Genomic DNA, 27,945 nt, shown 5'->3' with positions numbered 1-27,945 from the left:
GGTACATTCGAACCATGAAGAAAAAGTGAAAAAAGCCAATCTCAAAAGGTTACATCCTGTATGATTCCATCTGTGCAGCACTCTTGGAATGACAAACTATAGAAATGGAGAAGATATTACAGTTCCTAGGTGTTAGGGAAAGGGTGGAGGCAGGAGAGAAATAGGTATGGCTATAAAAGGCAACACGAGGGATTCCTGGGGTAATGAAAATGTTCTGTATCTTGATCATACCAATGTCAACATCCTGGTAGTGATTGTGCACTAATATTTTTGAAAGATGTTACAATGGGGAAAACCAGGTAAGGTATATAGAATTTCTTATGAGTACATGAAATCTACAGTTATCGCTAATAAAAAGTTTAATTTAAAAAAATCAGTGTCTTCTACCATGTTAACAAAATAAATGAGAAAATCATGTATGACGATATATCAATAAATGCAGAAAGATAATTGGACAAAATTTAATATCCATTCATGACATCAAAAAGAGTGGCTTTTACAAAAACAATTACAGCTAACATCATATTAATAATAATATAATGAATCCTTTCCCCCTAAGATTGGGACAAGGCAAGAATGCCCACTCCCACTTCTACTTCTAGTCAATGCTATATTGTAGGTCCCAGCCAGTGCAATAAAACAAGAACTAAAAAGCATAAATATTGCAAAGGAAAAAGTAAAACTGTGTTTGTAAATTATACGAGAGACTGTGTATACAGAAAATCCAAAGGAATATACCAAAAAAAATAAAATCATCCAACTAGAATTAACAAGTGAATTTAGCAAAGTCACAGGACACACACACAGCGTAAAATAGATATTCCACATAATAGCAACAAACAACTAAAAATGAAATTTAAAACTACTACTTATAATGGTATTAAAAAACAAACTACTTAGAAATCAGTCTAATGAAAAATGTGCAGAATTTCTACAATGAAAACTAGAAAAACATCTGAGAAAAAAAAATTTTTTAACATCTAAATAAATGAAGAGATGTACCACATTCACAGACTAAAGAGCTTAATGTCAATTCTCCCCAAAATAACCTATGGATCAAATATAGATATCAATAAAATTCCCAGCTAGCCTTTTTGGAGAAATTAAAATATTGGTTCTAAAATGTATATGGGAGAGATTGGATTAAACACAGAGCGGTAAGAGACGTTCCCAGACGTCTCCCCTTGAAACAACAATAAGCTAAACACCTAAAACTCAACAAAAAACACCCAAACTGCACACCAGCATGTGTGAGTGTGGCATCTGCCCAAAAGAGCTACCACAGGTCAGGACCCAGGTGCTGGGTGTTGGACTGGGAGAAACAAAGAAGCTGCCTCTCGCAGCCGGAGCTCCCTGTAGGAGGAGAAAGAGGGGAGAAGGAGCGGTGAGTTCCCTGAAAGCCCTGCCTGAGAGTGCTTTGAGCTCCATGTGGCCAGCGACAGTACCCAATCATCAGGGCAGAAGACAGAGAAACAGGGATGGCAGAAAAGCGGGAATGGCAGACAAACAACAGTTGATTTTTACCAGCTGTGGTTATAATACTGAGGCTGAGCCACAGCCCTCAACCTATATGGCCCCTCCCCCCATGCCATCCGAGACAGAACACCGTCCCAGAGGAATCTGAGCAAACGCTACCGAAACTGTCGCTAACACTGACAGGAACTGAGACTGGGAGTAGCGAGCATGATTAAACATTTAAAAGGAAAAAAAAGACATTATTAGCACTTTATATAAAGCAGAGATCCAAGAGTCTTAGCACCTCGTGGAAACCAAAAGAAAAACACCTTATTTGCAACAGGCAAGGGGCCATTATATAATAAATCTTTCTGGGGAAAAAAATAAAAATCAGGACACATGTCCATTAATGCCCAGGTGGAAAAATAGTCCATTAGATACCATAACAACCAAGGTGGCAAGGCATCTCAGAACAAAAGAGAAAAATCTCCAAAAAATAAGCTTACATAGAAATATGTGACTTAAATGATAGAATTCACAATGGTACTTCTGAAAAAACTCACTGAGATCCAAAATGAATCATATCAACAATGTCAGGAACTGAAAAAACAACTGGATAAGCAGAATAAGTTCTTTAGCAAGGAGATTAAAACCCTCAAAAAGGACCAAACAGACCTTCTAGAGAAAAAGAACACACAGCAAATGTTGAAAAATGAAATAGCCACCTGCAAAACAATCAAACTAGACTGTTGTCTATCATCACACACCAAACTTAACTCAAAATGGGTTAAGGACCTGCATATAAGACCTTAAACAATAAAATGCACAGAAGAAAACACAGGAACTAAACTCAAGGACCGTGGACTTAAAGAGGATTTTATGACTTTGACCTCAAAGGCAAGGGAAATAAAAGTAAAAATAAACGAATAGGACTACATCAAACTAAAAAGCTTTTGCTCAGCAAAAGAAACTGTCAACAAGGTAAAGAGACAACCATCCAAATGGAAAAATATATTTGCAAGCAATGCCTCAAATAAGGGCCTAATATCCAAAATATATAAAGAACTCATATGACTCAATAATAACAAAAAAAGCAAATAATCCAATCAAACTCCTAGATACAACCAGGGCATAAAGTCAGCTTCTTAGTGCAAAGGCGTATTTTCCATGTTCTACATACTATTACACTGCATTCACATATCACAGTTTTCTAATTTCTTCTCACTAGACTTTCAGATAATTCCATTTTTCACAATTATAGTTAATGCAGCAATAATCAATTTCATTTAGTGCTTATCTTAAATTATTTTCTTAGGATAGAACCTCAATCAGTCAAGAGGTAAAATCACCTTTTTAACAGATTACAATGTACCAGAGCAGAAAACTATTTCTTTCAAACCAACTCATTCTCTGGATGGGTTTAGATAGTCATACATCTAAAATAATGGTACTGTAATGTAATAGTTAGGAAGGTATTCCACATAATCTTGCCCCATCCCAAAATCAGTCAATTGGAGGCTACCTCCCAGGTAACGAAGCACTTCAAGAAAACTTTCATATTTAGGATGGCAAAAAGGTGGTCTTGCCTTCTATTACAATCACCCCAAAACAGTGAGAGAGCGAGAGAGAAGCCACAGTCGAGGAGAAAGTATTCACAATAGAAATAATCTGATAAAGGACTTTCTTCATATCCAGATATATAAAGAAAGCTTACAAGTCAGCAATAAGGAAGAAAAAATACTTTTAAAGCAGGCAAAAGAAGTTATTTGAATGGCTAATTACATATGAAAAGCTGTTCGAGGTAATTATCAAGTAAATGCAAATTAAAATACCAGACAAAGCAAATGTCCATGATGGATGAATGAATAAAATAGGATATATATACACAATGAAATAGCATTCATCTGAAAAAGGAAGTACTGATGTTACAACATAGAAAAACCTTGACATTATGCTAAGTGAAATAACCCAGACACAAAAAAGACAAATTTAGTATGATTCCACTTCCATGAGGTTTCTAGAGCAGTCAAACTCCTAGAAACAAAAAGTATGTGGTGGCTGTCAGGGCCTGGGGGAGCAGGGAATTATTGTTTAACGGGTACAGAATTTCAGTTTGGGACAATGAAAAAGTTCTAAAGAGGAATGGCAGTGATGGTTGCACAATGTGAGTGTACTCAATACCCTGAACTGTACAGTTTAAAATGCTTAAAATGGTAAATTTTAAGTATACTTTACCACAATAAAAAAAATCACTAAACCGGGAAAAAGTACTGTAATAACCAGTTACATCCACTACAATGGCTTAAAATTAAAAGGACTAGAAGGCAATACAAAAACGTGTGTGATGATGTGGAGCAACTGGACCTTCCTTACATTGCTGATAATATAAAATGATACAACCACTTTGGAAAAGTTTGGCAGTTTCTTATGACATTAAACATACACCTAGGACCCAAAATTTCATTCCCAAGATTTACGGAAGAGAAATGAAAACATATTCACAAAAAACTTGTACACAAATGTACATAGTAGTTCTACTGACAATAGCCAAAAACTGAAAACTAGCAGATAAATTATGGTATAATTTTGCAACAAAACACTATGCAACAATGAAAAGGAACAAACTGCCCATGTTACAACAAAAAGTATTCTCAAAAACTGAGTGAAAGAAATCACACAGACAAGTACAGACAAGTATATGAGACTATTCGTAAAATTTCTACAAGAGGCAAAACTACTTCAGAGTGAAAAAATCAGAAATGATTGCCTCCAGGGTGGAAAATGGCTTGGATGGGGGCACAGGGCCTTCTGGTGCAATGGGAATGTTCTATGTTTTACTGATGCAGTACTTAGGAGGATGTACACTCCACCCACAGTCACTGAATTGGGTGCTTACCGTCTGTGCATTTTACTGTAAACTATATCTCAATAAAAAAGGCAGAAAAGAATATGTAGCCCACAAAAGCACTATATAACACCACAGAATATTTAGCCATTCCTCCAACATAAGATTAATTTCCTAGAAAGGTTTTCCACAAAATATAAGATGAAAACTCACACAAAGAACAGTTCTTACCAAAATGTCTATTAGGCATTTCACAAATGTCCACATAGGATTCTTGATTTCTCCAACCCCATGTTCAACCAGTCTCCAACTTGTTCCTTCCCAAGCCATTCCCTTCTCAATAAATGAAACCAACATCCACCAAGTTACTCAGGCAAAAAAAAAAAAAAAAGGTCATCCCTGATTCCTTCCTCTCTTTCATCCCATGTATTCAAATCCATGAGTAAATCCTATTGTCACCGCCTCAAAAAATGTCCATTTCTCTCCACCTCCAATACCAACTTCCTAATCTGAACCACCATCATCTCATGATTGCAGGAATCCACTAACTGGTCTTTCTGCTTCCAGTCCTGCCCCTCCAATTCTTCCTCTACATGGCAACCAGAACAAATTTTAAAATGTAAAGCAGTTGTCATGACCCTCGTTATCAACTGTACTTATAATCAAGCCCAACTTCCTTTACATGGACTATTGGCCTTACATAATCTGATTTCTGCTAACCTCAAAGCTTCATCTCTCACCACTCTCTTCCCACTATTCTCCAGACACAATGGCCTTCTTATTGTTCCTCAAACATATCAAGCTTGTTCCTTCCCTCCAGAACTTTGCACCAGGTATTCTCAGAATACTCTTTCTCCAGCTCTGTGAATGGTCTAGTTCTACCTTGTCTTTCTGGTATCTACTAAAATGTCACCACTCCATGAGACTGTCTCTGGCTACCGAATCTAATGTAGCTACTCCCCATTACTTTCCAATACCTCATCTTCTGATACAATCTCAAAATAAATCACCATATGAATTATTTTTTATGCTGTGTCACTCTACTAAAGCTCCACGAGGGCAAGGGCCCATCTCTATCCTGTCAATAAGAGTGCCTAGAATGGAAGAGAAACTCAATAAATATTTATTCAAAGGTTAAGTTAGATACAATAAATCTGACAAAAGTTAAGTACTTAAAATCTAGAGTATTTAAATATTTATATCTAAATATCTTGGCTCTTCTTGGAAATGGTTCTAAAATAACAATATTTTTTAAGCTTACTTTATGCAAAATCCTATATAAGGTATGAAATCTAACACGGCCCTATGCACAGAAGGAAATCAGAAAATAGCAAATGAGTATATATGTAACATATAATATTAACGAAATGAAACACTGGCTTAGTGTTTTCCATGAAAAATAGAAAATGAACAGAATAGCATTTTGAGCTGTTTCAAATATTAATTGCAGAAATATGCCTATGTAAAATATCACCTAAAAAAGGAAAAATAATTTTTAAAAAAGCATATAAAGGAGCCAAAAAGCACTTCTATGGTAAAAAAGAGTATGCCCATCAGAAACACAAAAACCTAAAGACAAACTCAGGTAGTTCTCCAGTGATCTGAGTATCATAAAAGTATCCTGACAGAAGTAAAAGAAACAATGCATTAGCAGGCTCATCTGTAAGATTTTTTTTTACATTTTATTATAGAGAATTTTGAACACACATAAATGTAGGCAGAACAGCATAACAGACCCTCACATACTGAGTTGCAACAAGTATCAGTATATCTCGAAGAATTTAAGAAATCAGGTAAATTTCCAATGCAACACAATTACCAAAACACTGATGATAGTAAACAGAACAAAATATACATACTTTAGGCTTATTTTCTCTTTCCAGATAAGCCTTTGTCTACTTAATATCAAAAAGTACGGATTTCTTTTCATATTATTTATACCCATCATAATCCTACTCTGACGCTTTAGATGAAGAATGAAAAGCTATAATAAGAATAACTGAGTAGAATTTTTAATAGTTTTAAACTGTGGATTACTCGAAGATAAGTGTATATTTTTCTATATTAATAGAAAATTAGTTCCATATTAATAGAAAAAAATTTTAAACTACTCAATATGTAACAAACTGTCCTTTTACTGTCAGAAACTTCCCTCTATGCAAAATATAACGTTAAGGCATTATTCGAAACTCATCAAATAGGCATACCTCATTTTATGGAGCTTCACTTTATTGTGCTTCACAGATATTGCAAATTGAAGGCAAGACCCTCCGCCAGGAAAAATGTTACAATTTGCTTTACTGCAATACCTGTTTTATTGCATTTGTCTGGAACCAAACCCCTAATATCTCCAAGGTATGCCTGTATTCTATAAAAAAATTCCTTTATTAACTGAAAACAGTAAATCTAAAACAAGTGGAGTGCCAGCATCTGGGTTCCTGATCAGATGAACACTCTAAGAAAGGGAGCTTCATCGATTACAGGACTAACCTCTTCAAGTCAAAAGAGCTACAGCTGAAGCAGAAGAAAATATAGGAATTACAAGGAACCAATCTTTGATGCCTTTTATTTTCTACTTTTCTATCGAGGTATAACTTATTATAATAAGTCTACATATTTTAAAAATACAGCTCAATAAATTTTTACATATTAATTTGCCCACATAACTGCCACTCAAATCAAGACACAGAATATTTTAAACATCCCAGAAGGTTCCACTGTGTATCCACAAAGGTAGCCATTATTCTGGTACCTACAATGAAAGATTAGGATACCTTGTTTTTGAATTTCATAAAAATGAAATTAGAAAGGTTCTCTTTTAAAGTGCCTGGATTCTACTGCTCAATATTACACCTGAGATTGATCCTAGCTGTTGCATATAGCAATAGTTCATTCTTTCTCATACTACAAAACTATGCCTCAATGGATTTATCTATTCTACTGTTGATAGACAGTTGGCTTATTTATGGTTTAGAGGCTATTATGAATAAAGAATTAAACATTTCTGTATATGCCTTTGTGAACAAATATACCCATTTATGCTGAACATAGTACATAGGAAGTCAGAGATACGGAACGATTTTGTTCAAATGCTGAACTATCAAGATTTCCAGACTATCAAAAGCCACACTAAATATGAAACTTTACTATATTATTTCTCTTCTGAAAGCCTTTAGATAACCACGTCAGATAGCCCTAAACAGTTTTCCACGTGTTATACAACTGTGCAGTTGCCGAAATGATCTGTGAACTACAAATAAACAACTTGCCAACTTTAGACCTGCTAACTTCCATCTCAACAGACAACTTAACAGCATTCAGATCCAAGGAGCAACTCCTTGGTCTGCTAAGGACAATTATAATCAATAGCTGTGAATGAGTAAGTGGTTAGTTATGAATTTTTGAAAAACTAGGTATTTTTCTTTGCATCCATCTGGAAAGGTATTTATAGAATCAAATATCTTGGAAATGAGAGATCTTAAAAGAAAACATCTAGTACAACCCTACTACTAAGTCCCTATCTTCCATAAAGGGCAGCGTAATGAAAGAGCATGGACTTCTGAAGTCAGGACCCACAGGGCCAGGTCAGCTTCTGGACAACTTACCAGCACTATGACCTGGGCAAATTACCCAACTCTGAGTCTCAACTGTCTCTGCTACAAAATGGGACTTATACTAATTATACCCACTGCCTCACAGAACCATTGGTAAAGATTAAATGAGATAGTCTATAGAGTTTCTACCATACGGCAAATTTTATTTCAAATGTCTCTTTTTAGTGGAAAGAATACTGGTCATACAGGGGACTTGAGTTATGGCCCTAGAAAATCCTACTATGAGGGCCACCTCCCTTCTCATCCAAACAGAACTACAAAAATGCCTGAATTACTTCTACAACATCTTGGAAGTGAAGTCCCAATCATATCCCGAGGGGTACGCAAAGTTATGCAAGCAAGGGAATCACTTCTCTTTCATGAACCTGATCTGCCTAGATAATTAGATTATCAACGAAAGATTTTCGGCCAGAAAATTTATTACTTCAGGACAGGGGTCAGAAAACTACAGCCCATGGGCCAAATCTGGCTCACTACCAATAAAGTTTTATGGGTACCCTACCACACTCAGTTTGTTGTTTGTGGCTGTTTTCACAGTACAATGAAAGAGTTGAGTAGTCATGACAGAAACCACAGGCTCACAAAGCCTACCTTCTAGCCCTTTACAGAAAAAGTTTGCTGACTTCTGCTTTAAGATAAATTTCCTGTGGGAAAAGTAGAATGGCTACAAGTCCAAAAATGAAATATATGACATGGACAAAATCCCAGAATGATAAAAATTACCAAAACTAACTTAAGAAGTAATAAAAAATGTGGATAGCTCTATATCAAGTAAAGAAATTGAATAAGTAATTTAAAATCTTTACACAAAGAAAAGCTCAAGCCCAGGGGATCTCATTGGTAAATTCTATCAAACATATAGAAAAAAATAATTAATAACCCTACACAAGAAAATATAAAAGGAACATTTCCCATTAAATTTTACGAGGGTAGTACAGTTGACCCTTGAACAATGCAGAACTTAAGGGTACCAACCCCACTGAACTGGAGTCAAAAATTCATGTGTAACTTTTGATTCCCAAAAAGCTTAACGCTGTCCCTTGGTATCCACAGGAGATTGATTCTAGGACACCCCCATACTCAAGCAAAATCCGAAGGTACTTGAATCTCATATAAAATGGCATGAAACAATACATACAGTAGACCCTACACAACACGGTTGGTTGAAATCTGTGGATGTGAAACCCAGGGATAAGAAAGGCCAACTGTGCATTTATTGAGACAAAAAAATCTGGAAACCTTTTATTGTAATTCGTGGGAGTGTCTTTGTTTGTTCACCATGGCTGGCCATAGTGAAAAAATAAAATAATTGAAAGAAAAAAAAATCTGTGTATAAGTGTATCCACACAGTTCAAATCCATATTCTTCAAGGGTCAACTATATTACTCTGATACTAAGGCCAAAGAGATTATAAGAAACCCTCAGATCAATATTCATCATGAACAGACACAAAAATTCTTAACAAAACATTAGCAAACTGAATTCAGCAACATATAAAAATTATTTTACACCGTGACTAAATGGATTTCACTAAAGGAACACAAGATTGGCTTAAAATCTTAAAATAAAGTAATGTAATAAGCATTTATACATAACTTAGTAAGTTTTTGTATATATAAAGGTTATCTGTATATTTTTTAAAAAATTACTATTGTATTTAGATAACTTTCTATTTATTTTTAAAAAGTCAATATTTATAATGTCAGAAATGACATCCTAACCTTTAAAATTAAATGTTTAAACTACTTAAATTTATGTTGAAAAATTTCAGATGTTAACTTAAGAGTATGTAAGAGACACAGATTTCCCAGTGTTTTGGACACTCTCAAGCAAAAATGTTTTAAGACCACATTGAATATGTCTGAAATGACAAGGGGAAAAAGAATCACTCATGCCAAAGCAACGCCATCATATCTTCAGACAGCCAATAAAAAATTACTTTTTAAAATGCGATGAATTCAGACTTTTAACTTCTACCCTCAAATTAATTTACTCTTGTAGAGTACCCAGACTTAAACCTAATATTCCAGGTGTGAGCCAACCTTCCTTTCTCATTCTCACATTTTCCTAATGTAATTTACTGTTGCAGATCCTATCAGTTCTTTTCACAGCCTAACAATACTACTGATGCAGAGGACTGAGACTCCATATCTTTTTACTACATGCCCCCCTAAGTCATTAACTGTTATAACTGAATATTTTGGACCCAAGTAAAATTCCTCACATGTATATGACCCATTTCACTACATTGCACTAGGCAAATCTTGAGATTATCCAGATGGTACTTTCTCTCTTCACTTCATAAAGGCAACAAATTTGATAAGTACATCTTCCAGGTAAGGCTTCAAAGACATACAGTGTATAAACAAAGAAACAGAGCCTCAACTCAGATCACCTGAATCCAAGCTGTAAATTGTGTCCATAAACCAAACCGCTCCAGACACAGATACTCAAAGTTATGACTCCATCTAATTTTATAACAATCTAGCATTTTCTTCCATCTCATCCACCAGGCCATCATAAAAGACTTAACAAATGTCTTGCTAAAAATGACAAATTGTATTACTATGGATACAATACTCCTTTGAGTTATCATTTGAATGTCCTGTCCTGTTTGTTGTTCTGGCTGAATTTAGAAGAACTCTAGTAACCCTGCTACTCTGGCTGAGAAGAACAGGAAAATGATACATTTTCCACTGTGTATTAATTACAGAATCTCAGGATTCACAAGGATCTTAAACATTTTCTAGTCCAATATTTTTCAAATTACAGATCTTTAGCCATCAGATCCACTGACAGTCAGAGTCAATTTAGTAAGTTACAATCAAACTCTTTTTTTTCTTAATGAACATCACAGGGCATCATATGTAGCAAGGGAAAACTTCTGTGTCCCCTGTGTCTGTGTATACACATATCTTGTGCACACCGAGTCAAGATGTAATATGTATCTAACTGTGGGTCACTCCTCAAAAAAGTTTGAGAGAAACTTTGCTAATCTCACAGCTTAAAGCACACAAGGAAGCTCCACCAAAAAAATACTGAGAAATCAAAAAGTTGTATTATTTGTAATCATCTTCACTTCATAAAGAGAAACCAACAAATAGGAGTTTTTGTGCTCAGTACACCTAATTTGTTGTTTATAAAAAAAGACTGGAGTGCATCTGGAGTTTCCAGTTGAAATACGGACTTGCTCAAAGACAGTCACTTTGATAGGACTGAGGCCAATAAGGACAGACAGCAGAATGAAATAAATGTCTGTGTCTAGGGAAGAGAACAAAAACCATTCTAGGTCTCGAGTTCCTCATTTGTTACCAAAGGAGAGGATTATTAGAATTCCTAATTCTGAAAGTGGGAGATTTACCGAAAACGAGTTGACCAAGCAAGAGAGGACTGTCTTCCACACACCAATATACTTTAACCACTTCGACAATCGATTATTGATAAATTCAATCAATATCACGCATAGAGTACTTAAAATAAGCTCAGACTTACACGAACATCAAGAAAGAATCTAGGGGACGTCCCCAGGATTCAGCAGACACTAGGCCCCGACAAATACCATTAATTTTTCAGCCACCCTTCCCTTTCAGACCCCAGTTCACCTCTGTCCTCAAGATATTACTGGCACACAGATGTGGCACTCGTGCTCTTCCCTGACATCCTACTCTACTGTAGAAAAGGAAACTGAGACACCGAGCAATGAGTGGGCGAGCTGCAGCAGACATCGACAAGGCCAAACCAAGAGCTTAGGCCGCTAATGCCGCACACCTCATTCAATTCCCATACTGTTTAGAATCCCACCGTCCTCCGCCTCCCTCCTCAAACCATATCCCCGAGGCAACCCCTAGTGCCTGGCCCCTGCGTGCCCGAAGCGGCCCCCAGCTCGTGCCCGCCTTTATGAAGGTCTACGAGGCCTGGACCCCAGAAGCCTAAAAGCAAACTCGCCTGGCAACCCCGGAAGCCCCCTCCCACGAGCGCCCAGCCACCGCCCCTTGTACCCACCGTCACGGTGCCGGGCCCGCGCCTCCTCGACACACTACGCCAGACCAGCCGGCCACGCAACGTGACCCAGAAACCGAGAGGTTGCTCCACGCCCACCCCCACCGCCCCAGCCGCCGAGGCTGCCGCCGCCGCCGCCGCCGCCACCGGAAGAGCACCGCGTTTCTACGCCACCGTCATGAGGTCACTTCCGGCGCGACCTCTTGGAATCCGGAGAGCAAGCAGTTGCGGGAAGGGGCGCCCGGGAAATTTGAGTTTGAGAGCTTGGCGGTACAGCGCGTAGGCCTGGCTTGTGGTCTTCCAGAACCGCACCTGGGCGGCCTGATTAGAATTGGTGTCCTACCACTCCCCAGATTAGATGCCTGGGGGACACCGCTCTTTCTTTCGTTCTCGACGACAAGCTCCGGCTTTCCCTCCAGTCCCCGTTGCGCTAGTCTCGAAGCAAGAGTAGGGGACTTTGAGCGGTGGGGGTGGGGGGCTGGTAACGTGGACCCCATCCTTGATGAGTCGCAGCTGTGGGACGCAATAAGTAGGCCCCCGGGACAGATTAAAGGAAACAAATTCCCTTCGTGGTTGATCTTCAGAGTTATCAGCTTCAGCTCATTTTGGGGTTAGTGTCAGCCAGTCTATGCTTCACTGCCGCCGCCCTCCCCTTTCCCCGCCCCCAAGTACTCAGTACAGAGGAAAGTTCCTCACTCTTCCCGTGGCATTTTAGTTTTGGTAGTCTTGGTTTTTTAAAAAATGTATTTAGGGCCAAGAGTGAGTGTAATGAGGAATCTCAGAGCTTAAGTTTACAAGGTTTTGAAGCCTGACACCTGGTTTGGGGAACCACTGCTTGGGCAGGCAGCATAGAGTAGGACAATGGTTCCAAATTTGGCTCTTCAAAATCAGTTGAAGAATGTTATAAAATTTTTATTTTTCAGGGACTCTTCTCCCCTTCTTCACCACCAGAGATTTAGTTTTAGTAGGTCTGGAGGGGCCCTAGCACCTATTAGGAGCATACCCAGGTTTTGGAGCCATTGGTATATCAGACTCAGGGTTGAATCCTAAGTTGAACTTATCTATTATTTGTTTGTTTGTTTGTTTATATTTATAACAAGCTGTGCAACTTAGTTAAACCGGAGATAAGAGCTAACAAAATTGCTGTGAAATTAAAAGATGATGTTCATCTGAACTGGTTGATACTCCTAAAATTAACCCATGATTGGCCATGGTGGTTGTTGGGAATGGGTGATAGTATATAGGGATTTATTATACTATTATCTTGTTTACATTTGTGTATGTTCAAAAGCCACTATAATAAAAAAGGATTTTTTTTAAGTAGCAAATACTTAAACACAAGTAACTGGCCAGTGTCCAGCTTTACCAAGGCCAGCCTCACTTGGTCTATTAACACAGCTTAAACAATATCATGTTTGAAATGGTTAAAATAGAAACACCTTGAGCTATGTAGCAGCCAGAGAGAAATTTAAGATCACACTGAAAGCCTTCCTAGCATCATAAAATTAGCTCACTTTGGAAGCCTTAAGCACTTTAACAATAGAATGGGATGCAGTTGCTAAAAGTTGATGAATAGCTACTGACCTGGAAAGAGCTCCAAGAAAAGGTTACAATCTTATTTTTATGAAAATAAGCTGCATATATGGTATTCTGGGGGGGAAAAAAGGGTAAATGCCTAGAGAAAAGTCTGGAAGCATACCCTCTAAACTGTGCTATTGCTACCTGGGGGTGGGAGGGAGATATGGAGTACAGGAATAGGTGAAGATCTTAATTTTTTACTATAAGTCGTGCCTCATCACAACATTTCGGCCAGAGGACAGCATATATGATGGTGGTATATACCGTATAGCCTAGGTGTGTTGTAGGCTGTCCAGTCTAGGTTTGTGTAAGTGTACTCTGTGATGTTCGCTTAATGAAATGGCGTAACGATACATTTTTCAGAACATGTCCTTATCGTTAAGTAGTACATGACTTATATACTTCTGAATTGTTATGAAAATCAAGTGTAATTTATAATGTTTAAAAACTTCTTGTCTCAAATTGTCCTGAAATGGAGCTCCTTAAGGGCATTCCATCCACCCCCTCCACCCACCTATCCTAGAAAAAGTTCGCTTCCACTTCACCAAAAACAGAGGCAGATATTTAGAATGGGGCATTGGTTGTTTATGCAGAAAAAATTATAATTTCATGTGCACTGGAAATCAGTGGGGAAATTCATTTTTACAACTTGGAACCAAATCAGAGTTACATCTTGCTTACACCCACCAAAAAGGAAGTTTGTAGCAGTCCTCCCTTTGCCTCAGCATGGTGAAGAATACAAAAGGGCAGAATTCAGGACTTAGAAACACAGAACTCAGATGTCATTAGTGTCCCACAAAGTGAGAAAATTCCCAGCTTAAAAAGTGGAGCAGGATACCAACATTTTACAGGGAGTATTAAATGAAAATAAAGCCATCTAACAGCAATACTTATTTTAATATTAAAGTGAAAGCTGTGGAAGGTGGTAAGTAACCCAAGACTGGCAATAAGGTCCTGCCATTAGGGCATAACAATCCCAGGACACAACATCTTGGCATCCAGAAAAGGTTCTACAGAGCTTGGAAAAGGAGAAAACCAGGCTCATCACAACAGAGGCACTTTTCATAGTCATTCCTACTAAAGGATTGTCATTAGGAAAAACTAGAAACTGATTTCAGATCCCTCTCTACCTTGTAGTAATCGTAGCATATAAATTGCTTATTAATTACATTAAAAAACATTTTTAAAAAAAGTATATAAATAGAATCTTCATTCCATAGTTCTTTGATTCATTCAGTAAACATTTATAGAGGGCTGCCTACTGTCTTTTACTATGCTGGGTACTACGACAGGGATAAAGACAGAGTTCCTGCCTTCAAGCTGCTCACATTCCACAGGGGAAAACAGAATTACAGACTAGCGTGATACAAAAGCACAGAGTACTATGAGAGCACATAAGAAGGTCCCCTAAAAAAAAAAAGTGGGGGAAGGAGGTACTAACAGAGGAGCACAGGAATTTCTAAATGTGACACATAAGTTGAGGTATAAAGGAAGGAAAGGGATTAATTAGGTGAAATAGTAAAGTCATTCCAATAAACAGAGAGGTACGTAATTAGCCAAGTAAGTGTGGATATGTGTGGCCTATCCAGGGAAATACAAATAGTTCAACTGGATATATGTAAAAAGGAGAAGTGATGATAGATCTAGAATGATAAGCAGGAGCCAAATCCCAAAGGGCTTTCTGTGTCCTAAGCCAGGGGTCCCCAATCCCCAGGCCACAGACCAGTACCATGGCCTGTTAGGGACCAGGCTATACAGCAGGAGGTGAGCAGCGGACCAGCAAGCAAGCTTCTTCTGTATTTGCAGCCGCTTCCCAGTGCTAGCATCACCGCCTCAGATCCACCTCAAATCATCAAGCATTAGATTCTCATAAGAGCACATGTCCTTGGTGCCAAAAAGGTTGGGGACTGCTGTCCTAAGGAACTGGGATTATTCTCAGGGCAATGGAAAACAAATGAAGACTTTTAAGCAGGAAACTGCTTATGGTGGGAATTAGACCAGCTGATAAATGATGTTAATTCAAACTAAGACATTACAAGTGGAGTTATAAGGTGAAGACAGACATCACAAGACAATTAGGAGATAGGATCAACTTTTAGGTTTATGGCTAAGGGAAAAGATTGCTTGGTGGTACTATTTGCTGAGATATGGCATAGAAGAGTATGAAGAGGTTGTGGGTAGGCAGTTCTAGAGGAGAAAAAGGAGGTAGATGATAAATTCAGGTCTGCATGTTGGTTTTAAGGTACCTATGGGAGCAGTTAAAATCCTTAGGCTTGGAAAATTGGGGGCCTTGCCTTAGACTCCACACTTTAGATGGTCCCCACTCTGGTTCTCCTCAAGCCAAGCCTTTCTCTGTGGGGCTAAAGGGACATGATTATCCAGAGCTCATATCTCCATTTTCAGACCTGCTCCATTTCTTATTCCTAGGATTCCAAAATTTCCTCGAATGGCCTGAGTCTACTTTCAGCCCATAGACAAGCCTCTTCCCCAGATCTGCCCTCCTGAGAATGAACCTCTCTGTCATCATGCAATACTCCTAAGCCCAAGGAGTGGCCAAAAAAGGTGGCTTTTGGGGAGGAGAATGGATGGAGCTTAGAAATTCAGGCCAAGATGTTTATTTATACATGTGGATCTGAGAAGCCCCTGACAACATGGGGTAGAATAGAGGTGGGAAGAAAAAGAGAACAGGTCATGGATCTCTGTGTGTACTTTTGCCCTGGCCTTGCACATGTTAGGAGTGGGCCTGCTGTAAGGCACCTGGTGGGAAACTGGATATGTGGATCTGGGGCTCAAGAGAGAGAGAGAGAGAGAGAGATGAGATTTAGAAGTCAATAATCAGACAGTAATTAAAGTCCCAATAATGAGTGATATGGTCCAGAGACAGCATATAGCATGAGATGAGTCAAAGGCCAAGGACAGAACTCTAAGGTACACCAACATTTGAGGGATACACACAGGAAGAGAATGATTCAAAAGCAATTAAGAAGCAGTGGCTAGGAAAATGGAAGAAACCACAGCAGTTGATGATACCAAAGAGACTCAGGAAAAAAAGAATTTTAGGAGAGTAGTCAACGATGCTAACTACTATAAAGAACTCAAATCTGGGGAAGACTGAAAATGTCCATTAGACTTAGCAACAAGGAGGTCCCTGGTGATTTTGACAGGGGTTAATAGCAGAGTGAAGAGGTCAGAAATCAAACGTCTGTGGGTTGAGGAAAGAATGAGAGGGGAACAAATGGAAAGCGTTGAGTATAGACAACTTAAAAAAATTTGACAATGAAGGTAAGAAGTGAGATACAGCAATAGCTACAGAGGCAAGTGGAATACAGTAGTAGTTCAGGGACAGAATTTACTACTAACCAAGTTCTCTTAAAGTCTTCCTAAACTCCCAAGTTAGAGAACTCCACCAAGAATCGCTGGTTATAGACAGTTTTCTTAACTGGATGGACCCTACCTGACCTCATTGGCAAGTTTCTGGGAACCACTCTAGAGAAGTGGGAACCCACTTGCCTTCCCTGACATATGGAAGGGGGTGTTTTTTTTTTTTTTAACAAGACTTATTTCTGCTTTCATATACTGCAGGCCACACTAATAGTCTCTAACAAAGACATTAAATTCTCAGGTCAAAAACAGCACAGCACTAATCTACAATTCTTGACTGTACATGTCATGAAGTTCTAGTATGGCAGAGCTGAAGGCAACCTCAGAAATTATCTACTTTACCCACCCACATTAGTATAGGTGAGGGTTTAGCAATTTGATGGTGGACCAACATTGGGATTTGGGACTCCATTACTTATATGTAAGAAGAACATATGTCCCAGTTTGCCTGGAACAGTTCCAGTTATGCCCACTACCCTATCGTAATGTTTAATATCACCCCCTTTTACTTTCAAATATGTTCTGGTTTAGACAATAAATTCTAAGTCATCCTACTTATATAGTATAGGTTTGGGAGCTAGGCATATTACTAATTACTTAACATAAGATTATTTTTCTTTTATGTGGTCTCAAAAGTTTAAGTGTCTTAAACTTTTACATGTCATTTAATAAATGAGGTAATGTACATGAAAGCAGGTCCTAGACTATAAAATGCAAGACAAATTTTAGGATTAAAAATAAAAACCTTGGGTTAGGCAAGCATTTCTTAAATATGATACCAAAAGTAACAAAAGAAAAAATAGATAAATTGGACTTTATCAAAATTAAAAACTTTTGTACGTCTAAGACCATATCAAGAGAATGAAAAGACAACTCACAGAGTGGAAGAAAATATTTGAAAGTCATATATTTGATAAGGTCTAGTATCCAGAATATAGAAAGCTCACAACTCAACAAAAAGATAAACAATTTAAAATGAGCAAAGGACTTGATAGGCAATTTTCCAAAGAAGATATGCAAATGACCAAGAAGCACATGAAAAGGTGTTCAGCATCACTAATCATAAGGGAAATGCAAGTCAAAACAACATGAGATACCACTTCATACCCACTAGGATGGCTATAATTTTAAAGAAACTGAAAATGCGTGTCAGTGAAGATGTAGAGATATTGAAACCTCGTCCATTGCTGGTGAGAATGTAAAGTGGTCTAGCTATTGTAAAAAACAATTTGGCAGTTTCTCAAAAAGTTAAACACAGAATTCTCACATGACCCAACAATTTCCCTTCTAGGTCTATAACCAAGAAAATTCAAAACATGTTGAAACAAAATTTTGTACAAGAATGTCTTAGTAGCACTATTCACAATAGCCAAAGGTGGAAACGACCTAACTATCCAACAAAAGAATGGATAAACTTGGGGGCAGAAAGTAAGTTAAAGGTTACTAGGAGGGGAGGGAAGAAAAGTGACTGCTTAATGGGCATGGAATCACTATAGATTTGCTTATTCTAGACATTTCATATAAATGAGATCAAACAATATTTTCTCTTTTGTGACTGGTTTCTTTCACTTAGCATGTTTTCAAGATTCATCCACGTTGTAGCATGTACAGGTACTTCATTCTTTTTTATGGCTCAGTAATATCCCATTGTATGCATACATGACGTTCTGTATATACATTCATGTACAAGTTTTTATTTGAACAACTGTATTCAGTTCTCTTAGGCATATATGTAGAAGTAGAATCGTTGGATCACTTGGTAACTCTATGCTTAACTTTTTGTGGTACCACCAAATTGTCTTCCACGGTGGAAGTATCATTTTACTTTACCACCAGCAATAAATGAGGGTTCCAATTTTTCCATATCCTTGCCAACACTTATCTCCCATTCTTTTATTATAATCATCCAAATGGTTGTGAAGTAGTAGTATGTCTTTCTAGTTTTGACCTATATTTCCCTAATGACTAATGATGCTGAACATCTTTTTGTGTGCTTATTAGCCATTTGTACATCTTCTTTGGGAAAATGTCTGTTTAAATCCTTGGCCCATTTTTGGACTAAGTGTCTTTTTGTTGTTGATTTGGGCTTTCTTTTTGGGGTGAAATGTTCTAGAATTAGATAGTGGTGATAATTGCACAACATTGTGAATATACTAAAAATTATTGAATTGTACACTTTAAAATGGTTGAAAGAGTAAATCTGATGTTATGTGAATTTTATCTCAAAAATTTTTAAAGAATAATATACATAATGCACAGTAAACATCCAATTTTTAATAAAAATAAGTGTCACCACAGGACTCTGATCCACCCAACCACAGCAATAAAACTCTCTCCTCCAGTGCAATGTCCTCTCTCCCACTACACCCTTCCAACAACATCCCGTATTCCTTATCTCTTCCTTTGTTTTCTCTCTGAAACTCCTTTTTCTACATCTAAACTAAAGAGAATTGTCTTAATTTTTTTAATGGGGCAGGAATAGATAATAAGCATACAAAACAAGGAGAAGCTAGAACTGAGCCAGATAATTGGGGAGGGTGTGTTGTCTGTCCAAAAGAACGGCCAAGGGAATAGGCAAGGACTGTCACTGCTGTGGCAGAAGCCTCGCCTCTGGCATAAAGCCCCTCCCAGCTGCAGCCACTGAGCCTGTGTCCTCCCTCCCCTTTCCTTACTGAAATACTCTGAGCAGAAACCTGCTCAGCAACAATTGGCCTTTTCAGGTGCTGCTGCTGAGTTGCCACTTCTTACACTGGTCCTGAGACTTGAAACAGGAATGCCAGCTTCACATCTGCTCTCAGGTTCCCAAGCAAGCTTAAGGGTTTGCGTGCAGACACAGAAGCTCTAGATTTTCCTCACCCAGACCTGCAAGGCAGCCATTAAAATATTCAGAAGAGGCAATCTCACTGTGTGCAAGCACAGAGTTGGAGTAAACAGAAGCCCAGCTGTTTGGTGGGGAGGGGCTTGGTTGGGGATACCCTCTAGGTCAAGATGACAAACAGCCCAGAGGGTGGGCTCTTTCCCAAGTTCAGTGTGCTCCTGGGGACCTGGATGCCAGGTGTCCTCCCCAAGCATATCTCAAGGATAAAAGTACTGTGCAGAATGTTTAGGAATTCAGGATACTTCTGCATGTTCCCCACACACGAACAGGTGAAGAGTACAAGTTGTATATCTCTTTGCTCCCCTAGTTTCTTCTCCATTACCACTCACCTCAGTGCCACATCCTGAGATAACCGATGTTGCCCCTGAAAGAGAAGTGCTGGGGAAAGCGGGAAGTAAATAATTTCACATGCAGGGTAAAATCATTTAAACAAATTTTATGATAAACCCATGAATGTTTGGGCTGTTTCACAAGTATGCATTTTTTTGTGGAGGACCCATCAATAGATACTTGGGAAAAGTCCCAACAGAGAAACTTGCATCTTTATTTACTTACTTATGATTCAATCCTTTGGAAGGAGCAAACAGAAGTGCGAACCAGAGAGAAGTCAGCCCAAGTCACCCAACAAACCAATATCTTTCCAGTGAAGAATCGATTAATCCACAAGGACTTTTGATTTGCCAACCATGTGCTCAGCCCCAGTGCTAGAAGCTGGGGTGGAGGCAACAAAGAAATAGGCCTGTGCTGAAGAAGCTTATTGTTTAATCAGGGAAATCAAATGAACACAGTGTATCGATTATTTATTGCTATGTAACAAACTACCCCCAAATTTAGTGGCTTCGAATAACAACCATTTATTTAGCTCATTACTCTGTGGATTAGTTGAATAATTCTGCTGATTAGACGGGGCCTGGCTGATACTGACTAGACTCACTCAAAGAAGGTTAGCTAGGGTCTGGTTAGTTTAAGGTGGCCTCAACCAGGGCAACTTCTCTCTCTTTCATTATGACCTTTTACCCTCTAACAGGTTAGCCTGGGTTTGTTTTTGTATTGATGGGAGAATTCCAAGAGAGAAGGGAAGTCTGCAAGGTCTCTTGAGGCCTTACTCCAGCACATTCTATTGACCAAAGCAAATCACAAGTTTCAGTCTATATTCAAGGAGTAGGGAAAGACTATACTTCTTTACAGGAGGAGATGTAAAGTCACTTTGTAAGAGATAGATGTGGAAAGGAAAGAAAAATAGAGCCACTAACTGACAACACATAGGAAGTAACAAGCAAAACAAAACAGTAAATGGATAAGGGCTATTCTGTGTTTGGGGCTATTGACCAGGTCCCAGGCCTAGGACCTGGAACAGGCTCCTTGTCAGAAGTCAAACTAGCAAATCACTCAAGTACAATTGCACACCATTCTGGTGACAGTGGTCTTATTGCTATTGGTCTGGGTGCTTTCATTGATTTACAATCCAGAAGCCCAAATCCGCCTAATAAGCCATTGTTTCAACCAAACATGGCCCACCTTTCAAGTGAGTACTCACTTGAAAAGGGTAACCCTAGTCCCACATCCCAGACAAGATTACCTTGGCCCAGCAGCTCACTGCTAGAAGTGACATCACCTCAGATGACATCATCCTAACTCAAGACCTTGAAGTTGAGGATATCTTCACCCATTTCTCTAGAAGCAACTTCACCCCAGGCACCAAAACCTTCACCTCAGTGATGCTTATGGACTGCATCTCTGTGCCATTCTAAAAATTAATGGAGCTTTTTACTTTCAGCAGGAGGCACTTGCCTCACATCAATCAACCCCATGGCTCCCAGGGAAAGAAGATCTTCATTCCCCAGTGTCCTCTCTTACTACTGTCCTTCAACTTTCCACCACAACCTTCTGCCTTGTGTCTCTAAGCAAGACCATCACGGAAAATATGGCAGAGTGAGAGATGTCCTCAGATCTCTCCCCTTGAAGCAACAATAAGCTAAACATCTAAAACTTAACAACAAAAAACACCCAAACTGCACTCCAGCATGTCTGAGCATGGGATCTGCACATAAGATCTACCACAGGTCAGAACCCTGGGTGTCAGGCAGTGGACTGGGACAAATAAAGAAACTTCCTCTTACAGCTGCTGGGGCTCCTTACAGGAGGAGGAGGAGTGGTGAAGGTGTGGTGACTTCCTGCCTGGAAGTGCTATGACTTTTCTACAAAGCCAGCAGCAGGGCTTAGCCATCAGGGCAGAAAGCAAAGAAGCAGGACGGGACTGCAGAGAAGCAACAGTTGATTTCTACTGGCCTCAGTTGCAAAACCGAGGCTGAGCCACAGCCCTCAACCCCCAACCCAGAGGGACCCTCCCCCCATACCCTCTGAGACCATTCACTGCAAAGCCCCAGGGGAATCTGAGCAAATGCGACCGAAAATGTTGCTATCACTGATAGGGACTGAAACTGAGAGTAGCGAGTGTGATTAAAATCTACAAGGAAATAAAAGGCATTAGGCTTTATATAAAGCAGGGATCCAAGAGGCTTAGACACCACCTACTTGAAACCAAAGAAAAGCGCCTTCTTTGCAGCAGGCTAAAGAGAGACCTTTATATGATAAATCTTCTTTCTGGAAAAACAACAGAATACACTTCCATTAATGCCCAGGTGGATAAATAGTCCATTAAACACCATGAACAACCAAGGTGACAAGACATCTCAGAAAGAAAGAGAAAAATTTTCATAAAATAAGCTTACAGACATAGAAATATTTGACCTTAAGTGACAGAGAATTCAGTATGGTACTTACGAAAAAATTCAGTGAGTTCTGAAATGAGTCATATTAACAATTTCAAGAATTGAAAAAACAACAACATGAGCAGAGCAAGGAAATTGAAACCCTCAAAAAGAACCAAATAGAACTTCTGGAGATAAAAAACATACTGCAAGAGTGGAAAAATGAAATAGCAGGCTTGGGAAATAGAGTATACCAAATGGAGGAAAGGATCAGTGATATCCAAGACAGAAATCTAGAAATAAATCAGAAGGAAGAAGAGAGAAACCAAAAAATGAAAAATAATGAAAGAGAAATACAAGAACTAGCTGATACCAACAGGAGAGGAAACATAAGGATAATGGGCATTACTGAAGCCAAGGAAAAGGAGCAGGGAATAGAAAGCATTTTCAAACAAATAGTTGACAAGAATTTCTCAAATTTAAGGAATGAGCTGGAGCTTCAAGAAGTCAACAGAACATTCAATTATCTCAACCCAAAAAGGCCTTCACCAAGACACATTGTACTAAAATGATCAAAAATCAATGACGAAGAATTCTCAGGGAAACCAGGGAAAAGAAAATGGTAATGTATAAAGGAAAACCCTTTAGATGATTGTCAGACTTCTCAGCACAAACCTTACAAGCCAGAAGTGGTGGAATCAAATATTCAAACTATTAAGTGAAAGGAACTACCAGCCTAGAATAATGTACCAGCTAAGCTCTCCTTTAGATATGAAGAAAAAATTAAGAACTTTTCAGACATACAATGTCGAGAGAATTCTCCACTACGAGGCCTGCTCTACAGGAAATTTTGAAAGGGGCCAGCTCACCTAAAACAAAATAACAACAATAAAAAAAGACCATCACAACCATTCCTTCCCCTGTTTGCACACAATACTACTAATCTTTACCTATACTTTTCTAACTTATCAGTTCATATCCTCCAACAACATAACCTTCAGATCTGCCACCTTGAACAACATATTTCTAACATGTTTAATAATTCCACCAAGATATTGTTAGAGACTCCAAAAATGTCAGATCTATTTTCTTGGCTAATGCCATATTAATAGGAAACTTAGTTATGGCCGGCCTATAAAAAATCCTTACTCTCATAATAAAATGTTTTCTAGGTTACTTAGGGCAATGCATGCCCTATTCTCTAAACGTCTCCATGATCGTCACTCCAAAATGTCCTTAAAATGCTGCCCTTAGCCACAGAGATAATTGCTCTGTGTTTTCTTACATTCTGTATTTATTTGACATCTATTGGCCAATTACATTAACTATATTTTCTTATTTTCTGTATTCTTTTTTAAATTAAAATTATTGGGGTGACATTGGTTAACAAAATCAAATAAATTTCAAGCGTACAATTCAGCAATACATCATATGTATATTGTATTGTATGTTTACCACCCAAAGTTAAATTTCCTCCCGTTGCCAAATATTTAACCCCTTTTACCACTTCCTCCCTCCTCCCTTCCTCCTACCCTCTTGTAACCACTAATTCACTGTCCATGTTCACAACTCTGTTGTTTTCAGGTTTATCTATACTCCTTCCCTAAAGCACCTCAGGATCAAGAACAAAGCACCTAGAGACACCCTGTGCCCAGAGCCTGTGGGAATTATTCAAACTAGCCAGTCCTTCCTTGCCTTCCCCCAAATCAAAATAAAGGCTCTGGCCTAGGCTTTTCTCTTGCTCCTGTCTTCTGCCACCTAACCAAAACTTGGCACATCCCCTGTGGGCCTGCATACCATGCAGTGACCCCCACTCTGGGAACTGTAAATACAACAAACTTCTTCCAAGTTTCATTCTTATTTCCTTCTGTGGTATCACCAATTTTACCGTACCATATTCAGCATACATTCTTAGGATAGATAGGAAGTATTACTTCATCTTATAGTTGAGAAAGCATGTACTCATGGAACTTAAATCACTTATTGAAGATCATACAGTAAGAGGAGGAGCTTAAGTTTGAACTGTTAATAAGATAACAAGACCAATGAAAAGACAAAACTAAATGTATTAAACTTCCTAATCAATAATCCATTTACTCACAGAAGATGGAGAGAATAAAATAGGTATCATATAGTTAAAAAAAAAAATGAATGTATTAAATTTGCCAAGCAAGAGAGCCCTGTGTTCATTCAGCAACAGTTTCTCCCAGCAATATTTGACCAGGTCTGATAGACTTTACACTGAATAAATGCAGGAAATTTTGATGGGCTCTAACAGAAGCAGGGAAAGATTCTGAATGGCCCTACAGATATGGGAGAAAATTCTGATTTACTCTTAGATCAGAGCTGAGCACCTACAGCATTCTACAAGGTTGGTTCATTCTGGCCTCCTACCATATGACATGAGATTTTTCTTTAAATTAAAAAAAAATTGTATTGTGGTAAAACACACGTAACATATAATTTACTACTAGTGACATTTAGTGCATTCACAATGTTGTGCAACCATCACCACAATCTAATTTCAGAACATTTCATTATCCCAAAAGGAAACTCCATCCCCATCCCCATTCCTCCCTCTCCACCAGCCCCTGTCAATCATTAATCTGCTTTTTGTCTCAATGGATTTGCTGACTCTGAATATTTCATATAAATGGGCTCATACAATAAGTGGCCTTTGTGTCTAGCTTCTCTTACTTAGAATAATGTTTTAAATGTTCATACATGTTGTAGCATGTATCAGTACTTCATTTTTTTCTATGGCCAAATAATACTCCACTGTATGGATATACTACATTTTGTTTATCCATTCAGCAGATGATGACTATTTTGGCGTTTCCACCTTTTGGCTATTACAAATAATGCTTCTGTGGACATCCATATGCAGATCTAGGAGTGCAATTACTAAGTCGTATAGTAATTTTACATTTAACTTGAAGAACCAACAAGCTGTTTTCCACAGTGATTACACCATTTTATATTACCATTAGCAATATATGAGGGCTCCAATTTCTCTTCATCCTTCCAACACTTGTTATTTTCCTATTTAAAATTATTATTATTCAATGAGTATGAAGTGATATTTCATTGTCATTTTGATTTACATTTCTTGAATGGCTAATGATGTTGAGCATCTTTTTATGTTCTTTTTGGTCATTTGCATATTGTCTTTGGAGAAACATCCATTCAAGTCTTTTGCTCATTTATTAATAGAGCTGTTTGTCTTTTTTGTTGTTAAGTATGAGAGTTGTTTATATAGTCCAGATACTTGTCTCTTATCAGATATGTGGTTTTCAAGTCTTTTTTTTTTCATTCCATGTGTTGTCTTTTCATTCTCTTGATAGTGTTCTTTGATCAACAGTGTTTTAAATTTTGATGAAATCAAAATTTTTTTTATTGTTGCTGCATTTCTGGTGTCGTATCTAAGAAAATGTTGCCAAAAATTTGTTTCTGTGTTTTCTTCTAAAAGTTTTATGGTTTTAGTACTGATATTTAAGTGTTTGATCTAGTTTGAGTTAATTTTTGTATATGATGTGAGGTAAGGGTCCAACTTCTTTTATGTCTGGATACCAAATACTATTTATTGAAGAGACTATTCTTTCCCCATTGAATGGTCTTGGCACCCTTGTTGAAAATCAATTGACAGTTATGCGAATTTATTTCTGAACTCTAGGTTATATTCAATTAACCTAAATGTCTGTCCTTATTCCAGTGCCACACTGTTTTGATTATTGTAGCTGTAGCTGCAGTGAGTGTTGAAATCCGGTGGTGTGATTCTTCCAACTTTATTCTTCTTTTTCCCTGACGTGATTTTAAACAGCAAAGTTTCTCAGGGTCTTGTGATTCAAAGGAACAACACTTTTCAGCACTGTCCTTGAGGCTGATATAATTTCAATGAACATGATTCCTACCTAATATAATACCTTTGATTCTCATTATCAGGAGCAACACCTTGTTTGTCCTTTTAAAAATCTCCCTGTTGAACCCTTTTAATCTAAATAAGAAAAGACCATGAAATTCTGTTTCATGTCCCTACATCTTCACCGCTGTGTGTATTCCTTCTCTGTGTCCAGCTGATCATCAAGAGTTTAAATCGAGTTGATAACATAATCGATCCATTTTCCTTCTCTTCAATGTCGTATGATGAACCAGTTTTCATAATAGTGGCTGCACAGTAGCTTTTAAGACTCTTGAGGTCTAGCATCTGATGTAAAGATGCCAATTAATACTATAAAGAGGGTTTGAAAAGCACCTCTAAACCATAAGGTTTCCCAAGACCTAGCCATAAGAATTGATTCCAAAAGGGCAATTTCTAAAGCCAAGTAGGACGTTTTCATATTTTGTGTGAAGACCTTTCTAATTGAGAAGAATTTATCTAAATATACAAGAAGAGGTATTTGCTAATGAACAGACATCGCCTTATTCAGCCAACAAGTAGCTCAGTCTAATTTTATAATTTAATGTCATAACTTCCATAGGAAGAAAAAAAAATTGTATCTAATGTCCAAACCACGGACCAAATACTCAAGAAGTGTTCGGAAGTAATTTTCTGAACTCCCCCTAGATAATCTGCACTTGAACAGGTGTATCAATGAGAGCAGATTAAGTCATTTGAGATACTATCAGAGAGTGGAAAAGTATTAAAATCCAAGAATGGCATAAAAACCATTACTATGTATCAGGCTGCTCACTCCCTTTAAGGTCCCCAGTGTGTAGAAATATTCCTTAGGCATAAACATACAATGCACAATTTGCGATTTTGTTAAATTTCTCTTCCTTAGGTGTCTGGGAACCATTATAACAAATATGTCTAAAGTGACATAACTATATATAGTAACAAAAGAGTGTAGTTAGTCCTGCCAGCGCAAATAAATTTTCTTTGATCAATTAGTTGAGTGTAAAGTGTTATTCGTTATGTCATGTGATGTGGCACAATTGGCAAGATTTTACATTACATGGCTTTACAAAAACCCTAGCATTTTGTGTTCGCTGTGCCACCATCGCTCTCTAACGCCAGCGCCGCCTCTAACTCACCGAGCTCCAGCTGAAGGAGAACGCCGTTAATTAACGAGGTCTCTGTTCCTGGCTGGTACAGAGCAGATAGCCCGCAAATGAACCGGTGGTAAAACCCAGGAAGCAACTGGCTACAAAGGCGGCTCACCAGAGTGCGCCTTCTATTGGAGGAGTGAAGAGACATCATCGTTACAGGCCTGGTACTGTGTGTGGCCTTTCGTGAAATGAGACGTTATCAATTCCGATTCTTAAACTTTCCTTCCAGCGTCTGGTGCGAGAAATTGCTCAGGACTTCAAAACAGATCTGCGCTTCCAGAATGCAGCTGTTGGTGCTTTGCAGGAGTCAAGTGAGGCCTATCTGGCTAGCCATTTTGAAGACACCAACCTGTGTACTAACCATGCCAAACGTGTAACACAATTATGCCAAAAGACATCCAGCTAGCATGCCACATACATGGAGAATGTGCTTAA

At 38.3% G+C, this 27,945-nt stretch overlaps 1 protein-coding gene and 1 pseudogene across 1 annotated transcript in view; one reads left to right on the top strand and one right to left on the bottom strand.

Moving 5' to 3' along the window:
- EDC3 (enhancer of mRNA decapping 3) overlaps nucleotides 1-12,047 on the bottom strand; it is a 53,052-nt gene extending 41,005 nt beyond the window's left edge. Inside the window, exon 1 of the mRNA XM_016144163.2 lies at nucleotides 11,917-12,047. The gene's annotated coding sequence lies outside the window, so the exon portion shown is untranslated. The remainder of the gene's footprint in view (nucleotides 1-11,916) is intronic.
- LOC107510490 lies at nucleotides 286-27,945 on the top strand (annotated as a pseudogene).

Source organism: Rousettus aegyptiacus, unplaced genomic scaffold (assembly GCF_014176215.1).
Source record: "Rousettus aegyptiacus isolate mRouAeg1 unplaced genomic scaffold, mRouAeg1.p scaffold_m13_p_3, whole genome shotgun sequence".
NCBI classification, from domain to species: Eukaryota; Metazoa; Chordata; class Mammalia; order Chiroptera; family Pteropodidae; genus Rousettus; species Rousettus aegyptiacus.
The sequence above is the reverse complement of the archived record's forward strand: the minus strand, read 5'-3'. Positions and strand labels throughout refer to the sequence as shown.